Raw genomic sequence first — 14405 nt, 5'->3', positions numbered from 1 at the left:
AACAGGTTTTTTGTCATACACGAGATGTTTAGCCACCTATGTATTTACATGTACATTGAGTGTTGTTTCATTCACAATGGGTCTCTTATCACCAGTCTGAACTGAATGCAAATGAAGGATTGTGAATACTTCAGAAAGGAACTAATAGGAAGAAAACAGCAGGGAGGGAGAACCTTATCTTGAGGTGCACCTCAATGGTTTGTTCTACTATATTTGGGGGGCAAAGAAGACACCCGGGCATCCCTCAGCTAAGAAGCAAATGGACAGCAGATTTGCTTCATGAAGGTGGAATCTCAGCCAGGCTGGGCTGAAAACACTGGAGAGAACTTTGGGTGAAAAGTTTCTTTATCAGCAGGTCAACATGTTAGTTATGTATAGCTAGTCTATAGAAAGAGCGTTATTTTGCTTTATATATAACCACTTGATACCAATATTCTTGTTCACTATTACTTGAATCTCTAGTCTTTGAGAATCAATGTATTCTTGTTTTCACTATAAACATATCTAAGTGCTGTGGTGTGAAGTAAAGGAATGATCCTGAGTTGAATCTTACAAACTGGTGTGTAGTGTTTCTTTGGGAATGGCAGGCCCAGTAATTCTGTGAGTGTTCAGTGGATCAGGGATCAGACACTGCAGGAAATGCTCTGAGGACTCAAGGGTTGATGTGTGTCCACCACTACTTGTGCAGAGAGAACAAGGCCTGAGGGATTCTGGAGGGTAGTGCTTGTATAGTCAGAGGCTGTTGGTTTCAGGGAGCTGATCCACAGCAGGCACAGATATGGCTGCTTCACGCTAAGGGCAGATGGTGGTGAGGTGCCTCAGAACCCTGGGTCCCCCTGGGGAGCATCACAGTTGCATTAGCAGTTTTTAAAATAATTTAACTGGTTATAATTTGACTAAGTCCAATTATTTGCTGTGAGACTATTGTGACAGGAAACTTGGGATCTTCCAAATTTCATGTAGCAATTTCCTGTCAGTTATTTAGAGTTTAACACGAAATTAAAATTTTTTGTAGACTTTGTCAGAAAAATCTAAATTGGAATTAACCAATTGTCTTCCAAAAGGACAACTGGGGAAAACAACTCTTGGTGCAGTGCTCTCGAGGTTGTAATTTTATGGCTTTTCTTTGGTGAAGTATTATAGATGTATTTTGCTTTTGACCTTTTAATTTGCAAAATTGCAATGCATCTATACAGCTGTCAAGTCAAGGATTCAGTAAATCACTACATATTTTATCATTTTCAGTAGTGGCAGGGAAATAAGCCGAACAGAAGTTGAAGACATACCTGTGTGCATGTGATAAGAATGAAGCAGCAAGAGTAGAACACTACTATAAATGGTCACATGGTGATAGACAGTATATAGACAGCACTTGGGCATGTACTTATGTCCCACTGATTGCAATGGGACTCAAGCATGTGCTTAGCATGTATTTAAGTGCTGCCTGAATATGGATGCTCTCCTCAATCACAGATATAACATACACCTTCTTCTAATCCTTTTTAAGGGATAAGTGAGTACTAATAATATTGATATTTTGGCAATGCTTCTCAGTTTCATTTTCCAGTTTTATACTCCCCTGTTTCCTAATCATAAATGGTTAGTTTTAAAACATTGTTTCTTTAATAAACCAATATAATCTACCAGGACCAGTTTTTAGCATAATTTATATCCCCTGAAAAGTTATGCAAAAGAAAGAAGTTGAAATCTACAAACTACTCTGTACATATGAGGTGAGAAACAAGAAAGCAGCCTTCTGCCTCTAAATTAGGGCTTGTAGCACCTCCCTAGGAACTGGGAGGGAAGAGTTTGGAGCAGGCACCAGGAAGCCAGTCTGTGCACATGGCTGGAAACTTAGCTTCAGTTGCAGTCATGACAGGTGCACCACTTGTGGCTGGGTGTGGTGTAGCAGCTCACCATCTAGCACAATATTTCTCAAACTTGGGACACTGCTTGTGTAGGGAAAGCCCCTGGCGGGCCGGTTTGTTTACCTGCCCCGTCCACAGGTCTGGCCGATCGCGGCTCCCACTGGCCGCAGTTCGCCACTGCAGGCCAATGGTAGCTGCTGGAAGCAGAGGCCAGTATGTCCCTTGGCCCACGCCGCTTCCAGAAGCTCCCATTGGCCTGCAACAGTGAACCGCGGCCAGTGGGAGCCGCGATCGGCTGGACCTGCGGATGGGGCAGGCAAACAAACCGGCCCAGCCCGCCAGGGGCTTTCCCTACACAAGCGGCCACTCCAGTTTGAGAAACACTGATCTAGCACCCCTTCCCGACAGCTTCTATGGCCCTGGGTGGTATCTCTTCTCATGACTTGGCCTTCCTGCCAGGTCACTTTAGAGTCCCTCTCCTTCCAGAGTTTGTGTGCCACATGGACAGTGCCCTATACAGTACTGGTTATCGATCTGCCATCTTCCTCCCCTCCCAGACTCCTCTTCCACTCTACTCTTCTTTCAGACTTGCAGCCCCAAGGCTTCTCCCTGGAGTCTATTAAGCCAACTCAAAAGCAAAACACAGATTTCAGGGAAAGCAGCGGCCGGCCCTTTTCCAGGCTTGAACTTTTAAACCATCCTGTGTCCACACACCCCGCCCCCCTAAGCTTTCCATTCTTCTGCAGAGTGCTGACTTTCGGGGATTATCCTCCTTAAGTCTTGCCCTCTTTGGATCCTCAACTCCAGTCCTTCCCAAGGCTTTCTGCTTGTGGGATGACCTTCTCTCAGGCCCACTTCAAGATTCCCCTTCACCCCTTTTCCCTCTTCCATCAGGACCAGGGTGTAAATTCCCTCCTGAGCTTCCTCTGTGCTCTCCTACCCAGAAGAAACATGTAGGCTTTCCCCCTTCAGTCCTTTTCTACTCTGGGCTTCCTCCTTTTACAGAAACCACCCACATCCTTCCCCATCTGGGACTCATCTTTAACAGGCCAGGCCTACCCATCTAGTGCCACCACCTGCGTGTATTGATCTCTCAGGCCCACATTAAGCATTTCATCACCTGTGTGTGGTAAACACCACATCACACATCTCTGTAAACAGTTCTCTTAAAAAAGAGTAGTTTAGTTTTAGAAACATGCTGTGACATGCTGCACCCCAAAGCACCCCATATTTACCATGATGATGTAAGTATGATATGCTTTGTACAAAGTATGCTTTGTAAGGTATCATTCTAAACATCTTGATCCGTTGAACATTAATATCCCATTGGAAGGATGTGCTGTCCTTCTATAAAAAGTTATGAAGTTTTGCTGTGTGCAGGGCCGGCCCCAGGCACCAGCTTACCAAGCAGGTGCTTGGGGCGGCAACTCCGTTGCGGGGTGGCACTTTAAGGTATTCAGCGGTAATTTGGCGGAGGGTCCCTCACTCCCACTAAGAGCAAAGGACCTCCCGCTGAATTGCCGCAGATCGCGAGCGCGGCTTTTTTTTTATTTTTTATTTGGCTGCTTGGGGAGGCAAAACCCCTGGAGCCGGCCCTGGCTGTGTGTGTTACTGAAAGATGTTGTGAAGTTGGAAACACCCACAACTAGCCTTTCAGGTACAAAGATGAAGAAGCTAGATAGTGCTTATGGTTCATCAACAAAGACAATGGCCCATGGAAAGGGCTTGTCCTCACCTGGGGACCCTTCACCCAGCCTATGAATAATGGCTGCTATGAGTCAGCAAGGCATGTGACCAGACCATAAACTGGGCTGGGAAGCTGGCTTGAAACAAAGCTGGGGAGTGTCATCTTTTGGTCTTCACTCCCCCACAACTCAGCACCTAAAAGAAACGCTAGAAGACAAAGTACTTTGAATAGGGGCATGGGAAACCCAGGCTACAAAACAGATGCATCTTGTGCCTCAAGAATCTGTACGCCTGCTTGTATCATCAGTCTTGGTGAGATATTGCTGATTCAAATCCTATCTAGTATAGATGACTTAGATTGCATTTTGTTTGATTTCTTAGGTAACCTGCTTTGATCTGTTTGTTCTCACTTATAATCACTGTGTGTTTTTGAGTGATGTGTTAGTGAATCTTAATTCTGTTAACACACTTGGGTGAATATCTTCCCCACATTGAGGGGGAAGCAGACTAATTTAATGAGCTTGCACCGTACAGACTACTCTGCAGTGCAAGATGGCTCTATTCTGGGTTTATACTCCAGTGGGCACGTAAGGCTGGGGAGCTGGGAAATTAGCTGGGGCCTCCATTGTTGGTCCATAAGTGGCTTAGGTAAAACCCTCAGGTAAGACAGTTGCATGTGTGGCGCCACCTGCTGTCGTGTTGGGTGATAACAGGGCCTGCAGGGGTTGGCTGTGAGTCGCCAGCAGAGCAAGTGTGGGAGATCAACTCAGCTAAATAGTTAGGGCGCACAGTAGTTCCAACAGCGTCTAGATTTCACCCTGGGTATAGATCCTGTCACACATAGTTCTTCTCATCTTATTACCCCACATGTGATATGTGAAACATGGTGGTAATGGTCAGTCTAGTGAGATACAAACAAAGGAGCACCTAGAAACAGAGAAAACATGCAGCACGTTGGAACTCAGACCACCAGAAAGCTGCCAGCCATTCAACTGCCATATTTGCAGCTACACTAGTAGATCAATGACCAGTTCGATTCCAGCCGGATTGACTACAACACACAACTGAAGGCTTAGGGAGCAGACTAACAGACAGCATCTCCACTTCTACTCTAGACACACATCTGTTCCAAGTCTGGGAATCTTTTGGTGCTCATTTTAGGAAGCAAATGCAGACTACCTTAAATGATAGTCATTTTGAAGAGTCCCGCATCGCAGTGATGCTCTGTTCTGCTGGGAGGTGTTAAGCATTCGGCCAGGGAACACTATATTCTGTACAAAGTGACACTTTTTGAACCAACACATTTTCACTGTATCCTGCCACAACAATCACAGTGAGCAATTATCACCCCTATAGGGCTGCACACTGTACAGGTGTTACCTGATACAGTGAGCCTGTGAAGTAGATTAGCAGATGAAGAAATAGCGGCTCAGAGAGGTTACCTGAGATTTGTTTTAGGCCACAAGGAACTCCCAATCTATCTTAATCCACTGTTCCATGCAGACTCTTTTATGAAAGAGCTCATAGAAGAGTCTCTGGCCTTGTCTACACTACAGGACTATTTCGAATCTACTTAATTCGAATTTGTGGATTCGACCTTATGAAGTCGAATTTGTGTATCCATACTAAATACACTAATTCGAACTTCTGAGTCCACATTCACAGGGCCGGCGTCGACTTTCGAAGCGGTGCACTGTGGGAAGCTATCCCACAGTTCCCGCAGTCCCCGCTGCCCATTTGAATTCTGGGATTTCCCCCCAATGCATGCTGGGGGAAAAAATGTGTCGAGGGTGGTTTTGGGTAACTGTCGTCATTGAACCGTCAATCACGCCCTCACTCCCTCCCTCCCTGAAAGCGCCTGCGGACAATCTATTCGTGCACTTTTCTGGTCAGTGACAGCGTGGACGCCACAGCACTGCAAGCATGGAGCCCGCTGCGATCCTCGCCGTTTTCTCCTCCTCGCACTTTATCGTCCACCTCTTCCACATTCAGCTGCTGAGAAATTGGGCTACTTTTCAATGGTTCTGCAAGCACTGGGGGACCATAGGGGCCTTTTTACCAACATGAACGTCGTATGGCCGGGCAAGGTTCCTGATGCGTGTGTTCTCAGGAACTGTGGGCTGCTCAGACGCCTGCTGGAAGGTAGTTTCTTCCCGTACCACGAAATAACTGTTGTGGATGTGCATTTGCCTATAGTGATCCTCGGTGACTCAGCCTGCCCGCTAATGCACTTGCTCATGAAGCCCTATACAGGCGCCTGGGACAGCGACAAGGAACTCTTTAAATACCAGCGAGCAGCGTGACCTGTGACTGTTCAGTTTCTTTACAGAGAAGCTGAACCTGCCCCTGTTTCTTTACCCAGTTACTGTTGACTCTCCTCTTCGGTTAAATACCCCGTTCTCCCTGTTTCCTCCACTTCCAAGACACGTGTAAAAATAAAATACATGTCACACTGTTACTGAGGAGAGGTTTCTTTATTCATGACTTTTCGTTAAAGGGTCGAAACTGGAACGCAGACTGCGGTGGCTCGGGTGTGCACTGATGTAAAGACCGCCTCTAAACTCAAGGAATGACAGGCTCCTGCTCCTACAGCGGTCCGCATTGCCGGACTGCTTGTTTCAACGGAGCCTGCCATCCCTCCTTTTTGGGATTCTGTGTGCGGGAGGCTATGTGGCCTTGTGGCGGAGGAGGACGGATACAGATTCCTCTGCTGCGTGACTCAGCGGTCCACAACAAGGACCGCTGTATAAGATCTGTACCCGCCCTCCCCCGCTAAAAAGTCACATCCCCACCGCCCACACAGAACCTGGAAACCACCTCCCATACCGACCACGGTGCCTGCTGACTGCACTGTGTGTGTTACCCGCTGCTGATCCGGCCCCCGTGTCTGTACCCTGCGAAAGGTGCCTGTCCTATGCAATTAGCAACGCACTTCCCCACGCACCCCATTCAAACACAGTCTTCAGTGAGGAAACATGACGGAAACAGTACTTAACAGCAAAGTATTTTTATTACTTAAGTACACAGTTATGGGATGGGACTGGGATTGGGACTTGTTTGAGTCCGGAAGGGAAGGACTTATGCAAACGTAGGGTATGAGAGCTTTTGGTTACTTGAGCACTCTGCTGGGGTGCAGTGACAGTATTCACGGCCCAGGGCGGGCATCCTCCTGGTTATTTAGGGTGAGGGGGGTATGTGACTTTGTGGCGGGGGAGGGCGGTTGCAGAGATACTGCCGGGGGCTCTGTCCTGCAGCGGTCCTGCAGAACATACACAAGTCGCCGGAGCGTGTCCGTTTGCTCCCTCAGTAGTACAAGCATTGCTTGAGTCGCCTGCTTGTGTTCCTCACGCCACCTCTCCTCCCATTCGCTGTGTGAGCGCTGGTACAGAGAGACTTTCTCCCTCCACTGCCTCTGCTGGTCCGCCTCGGCTAGGTAGCAGCCCACACATTCATCGAAAATCGTGTCCCTTGTCTTTTTCTTTCGCCGCCTAATCTTCGCCAGCCTCTGCGAGGTGGATGCTGTGGAAGGTCTGGAGACAGTGGAAGCTGTGAGATGGGAAACAGTTAGTTAATTCCTTGCAATGATACTTTTTTGCGAACAATTAACTGAGTCTAGGCTGTCTCTGTGAATTTTTTGTTGAGACCCCTGTGCCTGCTGTTGCACAAATCATTTGCGCGGTGGATTCTGGGTAAATGTCGCCAGTCATTCCTTCCTCCGGGAAAGCAAGGGCAGACAATCATTTCGATCACGTTTTCCATGAAATGCCCTGGCACACGCCATAGCGTGGCAACAATGGACCCTATTTTGCCTTTTGTGTATGTCACCGTATGTGTACTGTATGCCGCTGACAGAGGCGGACCAGCAGCGCTACACAGCAGCATGCTTATGCTTTTGCATGACAGCAGCGATGGTTACCAGGCATACTGCACCGTCTACCATACCATGAACTGGTAAGAAGATGGTAATAAGATGGTCATGGTTACCTGTCCTTTTGCACTGCGCCATTTGGTGCTGTCATAAGTGCCCCTGGTCGATCAGCCAGGGGCGCAAAAGCAAAATTTGGGAATGACTCCCCGAGTCAATCCCTCCTTTTTGGGTATCTAAAAATAGAATCAGTCCTGCCTAGATTATGTGCAAGTGTACTAGAGAACCACTGTATCATACAACCAGAGACCACAGCTGCTCTCTGTCCAATCCTGCATAAATTTTGAGCTGAACGCTATTCACAGGGTGTGCTCCTGAAACAACCCCAGCTGTTCATTCCGTTCTTCCCCCAGCCTTCCTGGGTTCCAATACCATTGTCCCCCCACTTGTGTGATGAAGTAATATAGAATGCATGAATAAGACACAGGTAGTCGTTTGTGAGAAATGAGTGGAAGGAAGCCTCCAGCTGCAATGATAGTCCAGAGATGACATTAAGGGGTGTGGAGGAGGGAGCCACTCATCCCTCTGCTAGTCCAGGGGCAATTGAATCTTTTCTTTACAATGAAGGGTGGGGGCTGATGGATCTCAGCCCCCTGTTGCAATGATGAGGACGGTTACCAGCCATACTGCACCATCTACCATGAAAAATTAGCAACAGGCGGCCTTGACCGACCGGTCCCAAGCAAGTTGGTACGGTTGTCATGGTTACCAGCCCTTTTGCACTGCCCCATGTGCCAATAGGCTGATGATCAGGATGGATTTCCATCGTTTTGTACCATCAGCCATCCATAGCGTGGGGGGAGCAAGGATGTTGGTGTTGAGTGCTGCACCATCGCGTCTATCTGCAGCATTCAGTACAGATACGGTGACATGTAAAAGAGTCAACAGAGGATTGTTTTCCCTTTAACTTCTGGGGGTCGGGGGGGTGCGTAAATTGCCGAGCTATGCCCCGTCCCACCGCGGACACTGTGTTTGACCCTAGAAGCATTTGGAGATCAGCCAAGAATGCAAATGCTTTTCGGAGACAGCAGGAACTGTGGGATACCTTGCGTCCTCGTTCCCCCCTCCCTCCATGAGCGTCCATTTGATTCTTTGGCTTTCCGTTACGCTCGTCACGCAGCTGCGTGCTGAGTCTGTGCTATGCCGTCTGTCCGTTTATTTATTAAAAATACTTTGGACCAGGCGTAACGTAACATTTCTTCCCCTACTTAGATGCAGGAGTCTCCGAGCGAGATCACCGTGAGGACAGGCACTGAAGGAGATAGAGAGCGCATGCTGCGTGAAATCTAGCACGAACCACGGACCTATGCAGCCGTGCTCTGGGAGGCAGTGCTCCCTGAATACCGCATGAAAGCCTCGCGGGAAAAGTGTGCTATCACGGAGCACCCAATAAGGCAGCTCTCCCCAGGAACCTCCTGCTGATGCTTATCGATTAACGGCAGGAGAGCTTCGTGGCGTTCTCCCAGGAGGATTTCTGTTCTATCACCATATATACAGAGACCTCCTTTTCACACACTTCAGATTGCTGTTATATTAAGAATAAAAGTTAACATGGTTAAAGCACTTACCGACTGCTCCTACCCCTGATTCAGGATCCGGGTTCCTGGCCGGGGAGGGTTGGTAGGGGATCTCCGTGACGGTGATGAAGAGATCCTGGCTGTCGGGGAAACCAGCGTTGTAAGCGCTATCGCCTGCCTCGTCTTCCACAAACCCTTCCTCATCTTCCCCGTCCGTGAACATCGTCGAGGAACTGTCCGTCGACACTGTCCCATCATCAGAGTCCATGGTCACTGGTGGGGCAGTGGTGGCAGGCTCCGTAGCGTCCGTTGGCCGCTTTGATTTTTTGGTAGCCTTGTCTGGGGTCCTTGATTTTCACGCGGCGCTGCGTTGCATGACGGCTGTATCCTCTGTCTGTATCATGGCTTTGGAGACCTTCTCGTAGGTCTTTGCATTCCGTTCGTTGGAGCGCAGCTCCGAAAGCACAGACTCCTCGCCCCAAAACCGATCAGATCCAAGAGTTCCCGGTCAGTCTATGCCGGGTCCCTCTTTCTATTCAGAGATTACATGAACTCCTCTGCTGGAGAGCTCTGCATTGCTGCCGGTGCTGCGGAGCTCGCCCCGATGTGCAACCAGAACGTCAGATTCAAACCGCCCAGACAGGAAAATGAATTCAAATTTTCGCGGGTCATTTCCTGTGTGGCTGGGCAGAGAATCCAAGCTCGGGCTGCTGTCCAGAGCGTCAACAGAGTGGTGCAGTGTGGGATAGCTCCCGGAGCTACTAAGTTCGATTTCCATCCACACCTAGCCTAATTCGAACTAGCCATGTCGAATTTAGCGTTACTCCACCTGCCGGGGTGGAGTACCAAATTCGAACTAAAGAGCCCTCTAGTTCGAATTAAATGGCTTCCTGGTGTGGACGGTTGAGCGGTTAGTTCGAATTAACGCTGCTAAATTCGAATTAAAGTCCTAGTGTAGACCAGGCCTTTAACACTAAATAGGTGTGTGCTGTGTCTGACTCTGTGAATCATTCTGAACTCTAAGAAGAAAAGTAGATCCACTGATAAAGTGGTGTATTTCCTGAACGGATTAAGCTAATAAATTACTGTTTTGCTCGGGTTCTCACTGTCTCTCTCCCCTCTTCATCACCCAACCAAGAGCAGACACACAAATGCTGACAAAACAAACATCACACACAGCATAAGATGATAAATCTGATCAATATACTATGTCACTGACACAAGTACTGAGAAGTGGCAGAATATCCAGCAACAAAAGAGAAAATAGTTCACTATTTGATGAATCAAAGAGTTTGCAGGCAGAATTAGCTCAGATCTTGTCCAAATATCAAGGGCATTTGCATACAGGATTCAATTCAAACACAACTTTAAAAAAAATCAAATGAAACAAGCCCAGAAGAATGGACATATTGGCCATGTATTTCTTTGCCTCAATAAGTCCAAGTTATTCCGGCTCTATATCTGATAGTAACAGTGAAGTGTCAGTAATGTTTTAGTCTAAATCTCTTAGAAAAGAGCACATAACTGAGCCTGGATGAATGAAAGACACATTATTGTTTCCAAGAATTACTATTAAGGGAATAATTGATGGGCCATCTCAGCCTCAGATGGATGTTTGCCCCATCAAAATTTGGGCAAAGAAATCTAAACTGAAAAGCAGGCTGCCCATACAATAACAGTTTGTGTTTGAAAGGAATTTGTGCCCCCAATTCTGGGACTACCAGGGAAACAAAACAAAAATGAAGCAGCCCAAAATCAACATTTTGTGAGGCCAAAAAGGTCTCGAATCTCAACCTTTTTGAGTGAGTTTAGAGTCTGAAAAATTCTCATCACCCTAAATTAAGGAGACTAGTGTTGAGACATTTCATACCTTGTACAAATTCTAGGAAATGACTTGTGCAACCTGTTGAATAACTAGTTCCACTATTTAAATTTAAAATTTACTGACTTCACTGCCTAAACAGTTTCAATGGGATTAAAAGGACTGCGTTTGATAGCACCTGTCCCAGTCAAGATGTGTTGTCTGGGCACTAATGCAGTACAAATAAACAGCCAACACTGTGTTTCTTAGCAAGTTGTTACAGGTAGATATGAAAGCTCCCATATTTAGCACTCGTACTCAGCCGCAAGTATCTGGAAAAGTCACATCTGTGATAAACCAAGTCAGCCACTGGAGGTCAGTCTCTGAACAGGTGCTAAAAATCAACCAAAAGACCTGTTCCTCTCCAAATCCATGTTCTCTAGGCCACTTTATCATCTTCTATTCAGCCCAACCTCTACTAGACCACCTTTCAAACACCCTAAAATTTGGAGTTTGGATTAGGATTGATCCATTGCAAAGACAGGGGCTAGCTGTGGAATTCTGCTCTAGCTCTGGGCTTGGACACAATGTTGGTGAAAATTGCGTTTGATCTGTCCATGGGACTAGAGTGCCCAGATAATGTCTGTTAAACAACATTTATATGTCTACAGCTATCCAATTACCAGATCTCAGTTTCAGTGTAGTGTACAATATGATTTCTACAAGTTTGTGAGGAAGGCTACATATATGGCTTATCAGACAATATATTCTTGAGATTTTACTGATGCAAACAGCTTGTATTTAGAACTGTTCTTACTTCTTATGTTAAAAAAATTAAGCCATCGACTATTCAAAATTTCACACATTGTGTAGTGAAAGGGAACACAATGCCTTCTAAAATACAGGGACTGGTAAATAAAACTGGCAAGGAGTTTTCCAGTGATCTTTAGTGTATTTTCAAAGTCTCCCTTTGGGGATTATAGAGAATGTTCACATTAAGGCAAACAACATGTAATGTAGACAGGGCCAACTGGTTATATTTTCAGTCTTTGATTTACTAATTCTCTGAAGCCAGAAAGAGAATTAGCTTATGAGAGGTTTTCCAAGTGGACCAGCAGAAAACTGATGGTGAAAGCTATAGCAGAGTATATCTGCCAGGGATCAAGTTGGAAGAGAAATATTACTTCCATCCATTCTGAGCTGTATGTGAATGAAAGATGCTTTCAATCCACACTGAGCTGATTTTACAAGGCACCATTGTTAGCTCTTCTATGGTGCCATATTGTTCTGGTACTATCACTCAATTTGTAGCAGAACACTTCTTTCTCTTTTTTATGAGGCAGAACAAGACCAAAAGCATCCTGTTCTTTAGCACAGCAGATCTCAGCTGGGGTTCCGTGGCCTCCTGGGAGTCTGCGAGCCCTTTCAAGGGAGCCGCGGAGCCCTGTTACTGAAGCCCCGATCCCCAGCGCCCCCCGGAGGGCTGAATCCTGGAGCCCCGAGCCCTGCTGCTCCCTGTGGAACAGAAGCCCTGAGCCCATGAGCAGCACTGGGGACATGGAGGGCATTGCCTTCCACCCCAAACTGCATGGCAAGATCACGGCAGTCTCGGGGGCAGCTCCCACCCCATCTTCTCTCCCCACCCACTGGCCAGGTCAGAGGTGGAAGCTGGAGCCAGGCAGTGTGGGGCAGCTGCTGCTCTGGCTGGTGCCATGGAGCCGTTAGCAGCAGCAGTGTTCCCTCCTCTCTTGCTGGTGCCCCAGGTTGAAGTTGCTCCTCAGCTCCCAGCCCCCTTTGCTTCCGCAGAGACAGCCGGTAAGAGCCCCCTGGGTGGGGAGATCCGGCTCCGTGGCTCGCAGGCCCCTCCGGGAACAGGGACCAAAGGGGAGCCCTCTCAGCACACAGCCCCTAATGCCCTCTCCCTGTACCTTGAGCTACCCCTCTGCCTGCACACAGCCTCCTAGTACCCCTCTCCCGACACCCTGAGCTACCCCTCTGCCCACACACAGCCCCCTAGTGCCCCTCTCCCGACACCCTGAGCTACCCCTCTGCCCGCACACAGCCTCCTAGTACCCCTCTCCCGACACCCTGAGCTACCCCTCTGCCCACACACAGCCCCCTAGTACCCCTCTCCCGACACCCTGAGCTACCCCTCTGCCCACACACAGTCCCTAGCCTCCCACCTCCCTGAACCCTGAGCTACTCCCCACCTGCACACAGCCACTAATACCTTCTCCCTACACACTGAACTATCCCCTGCTCACACACAATCCCTAGTACCCCCTCCCAACACCCTGAGTTACCCCCCCGCCCGCACACAGCCCCTAGTATCCCTCTCTACACCCTGAGTTACCCCCTGCCTGCACACAGCCCCTAGCCACCCCCTCCCTACACACCCACAGCCACCCTCTGTGTGCACACAGTCCCAGCTACCCCTCCCTGTACCCTGAGCTATGCTCTGCCTACACACAGCCCCTAGCCTCCTCCCTCCCTGTACCCTGAGCTACCCCCCACCTGCACACAGCCACTAATACCTTCTCCGTACACACTGAACTATCCCCTGCTCACACACAGTCCCTAGTACCCCCCTTCCAACACCCTGAGTTACACCTCTGCTCACACACAGTCCCTAGTACCCCCCTCCCTATACCCTGAGTTACCCCCTGCCTGCACACAGCCCCTAGCCAGCCCCCTGCCTGCACTCTGGGCTGTTTTTAAACTTTTTGAGCTAAGCCCCCCACCTCTGAGTTATAATTTTCGGTTGCATGTCCCCACCCTCACAACTGAGACAGGCTGGGTGACCTGCTGAGGTGAGTCAGGGGGTGGAGCTGGCACTCCCTCCCTGGACCTTGCCATGCAGAGGTGGCTCAATCCCTGCTGGCTCCTGCTCCCTGCCCCCACCAATAGAAGTCAAACTATGCCCAAGGCCCCTGCCCCGAGCCCTGCCCCTCCCCCACGACCCTGTTGGGCCCTGGTATTTTTATAGCATGTTGAGGGGGGCCTCAGAGAGAAAAAGGTTGAGAACCCCTGCTCAAGCAGACTCTGTGCCCCTTAAGAAGTGTAACTTGCTGTTACCTAATAGGATCTTGCAGAAGCAGGAATGTACCACATTTTCTTGAGTGTCTAAACATTTTGGGTACTTTTTCTTCACTTTCCTGTATCTTGGTCAGCTGTAGAATCAGGAATAGGAAACAGTGCAAGTGACCACAATACATTTAAAGATAAAAAAGTGTGACTGTCCCTACAGTAATCTGTGTGGACCTGATAATGGTAAGTGAATTTCAACTTAAACTCTCGGCAGGAATGTACCAATTTTTTCTTCCAATGATGCTCTAAACTGCATCATTTTAGACTTTTGTAGCTGTTCTAAGCCAGAGGTGGGCAAACTACGGCCCGTGGACCACATCCGGCCCGCGGGACCCTCCTGCCTGGCCTCTGAGCTCCTGGCCCGGGAGGCTAGCCCCTCCCCCAACGTTCTCCCTCCCCCACAGCCTCAGCTTGCCCTGCCGTTGGCGCAATGCTCTGGGCGGCGAGCTCCTGGGGCAGGGCAGCTACAGAGCCCAGCCTGACCCAGTGCTCTGTGCTGTGCAGTGCATAGCTGGCTCCAG

This window comes from Mauremys mutica, chromosome 2, assembly GCF_020497125.1.
Source record: "Mauremys mutica isolate MM-2020 ecotype Southern chromosome 2, ASM2049712v1, whole genome shotgun sequence".
Lineage (NCBI taxonomy): Eukaryota > Metazoa > Chordata > Testudines > Geoemydidae > Mauremys > Mauremys mutica.
The sequence above is the reverse complement of the archived record's forward strand: the minus strand, read 5'-3'. Positions refer to the sequence as shown.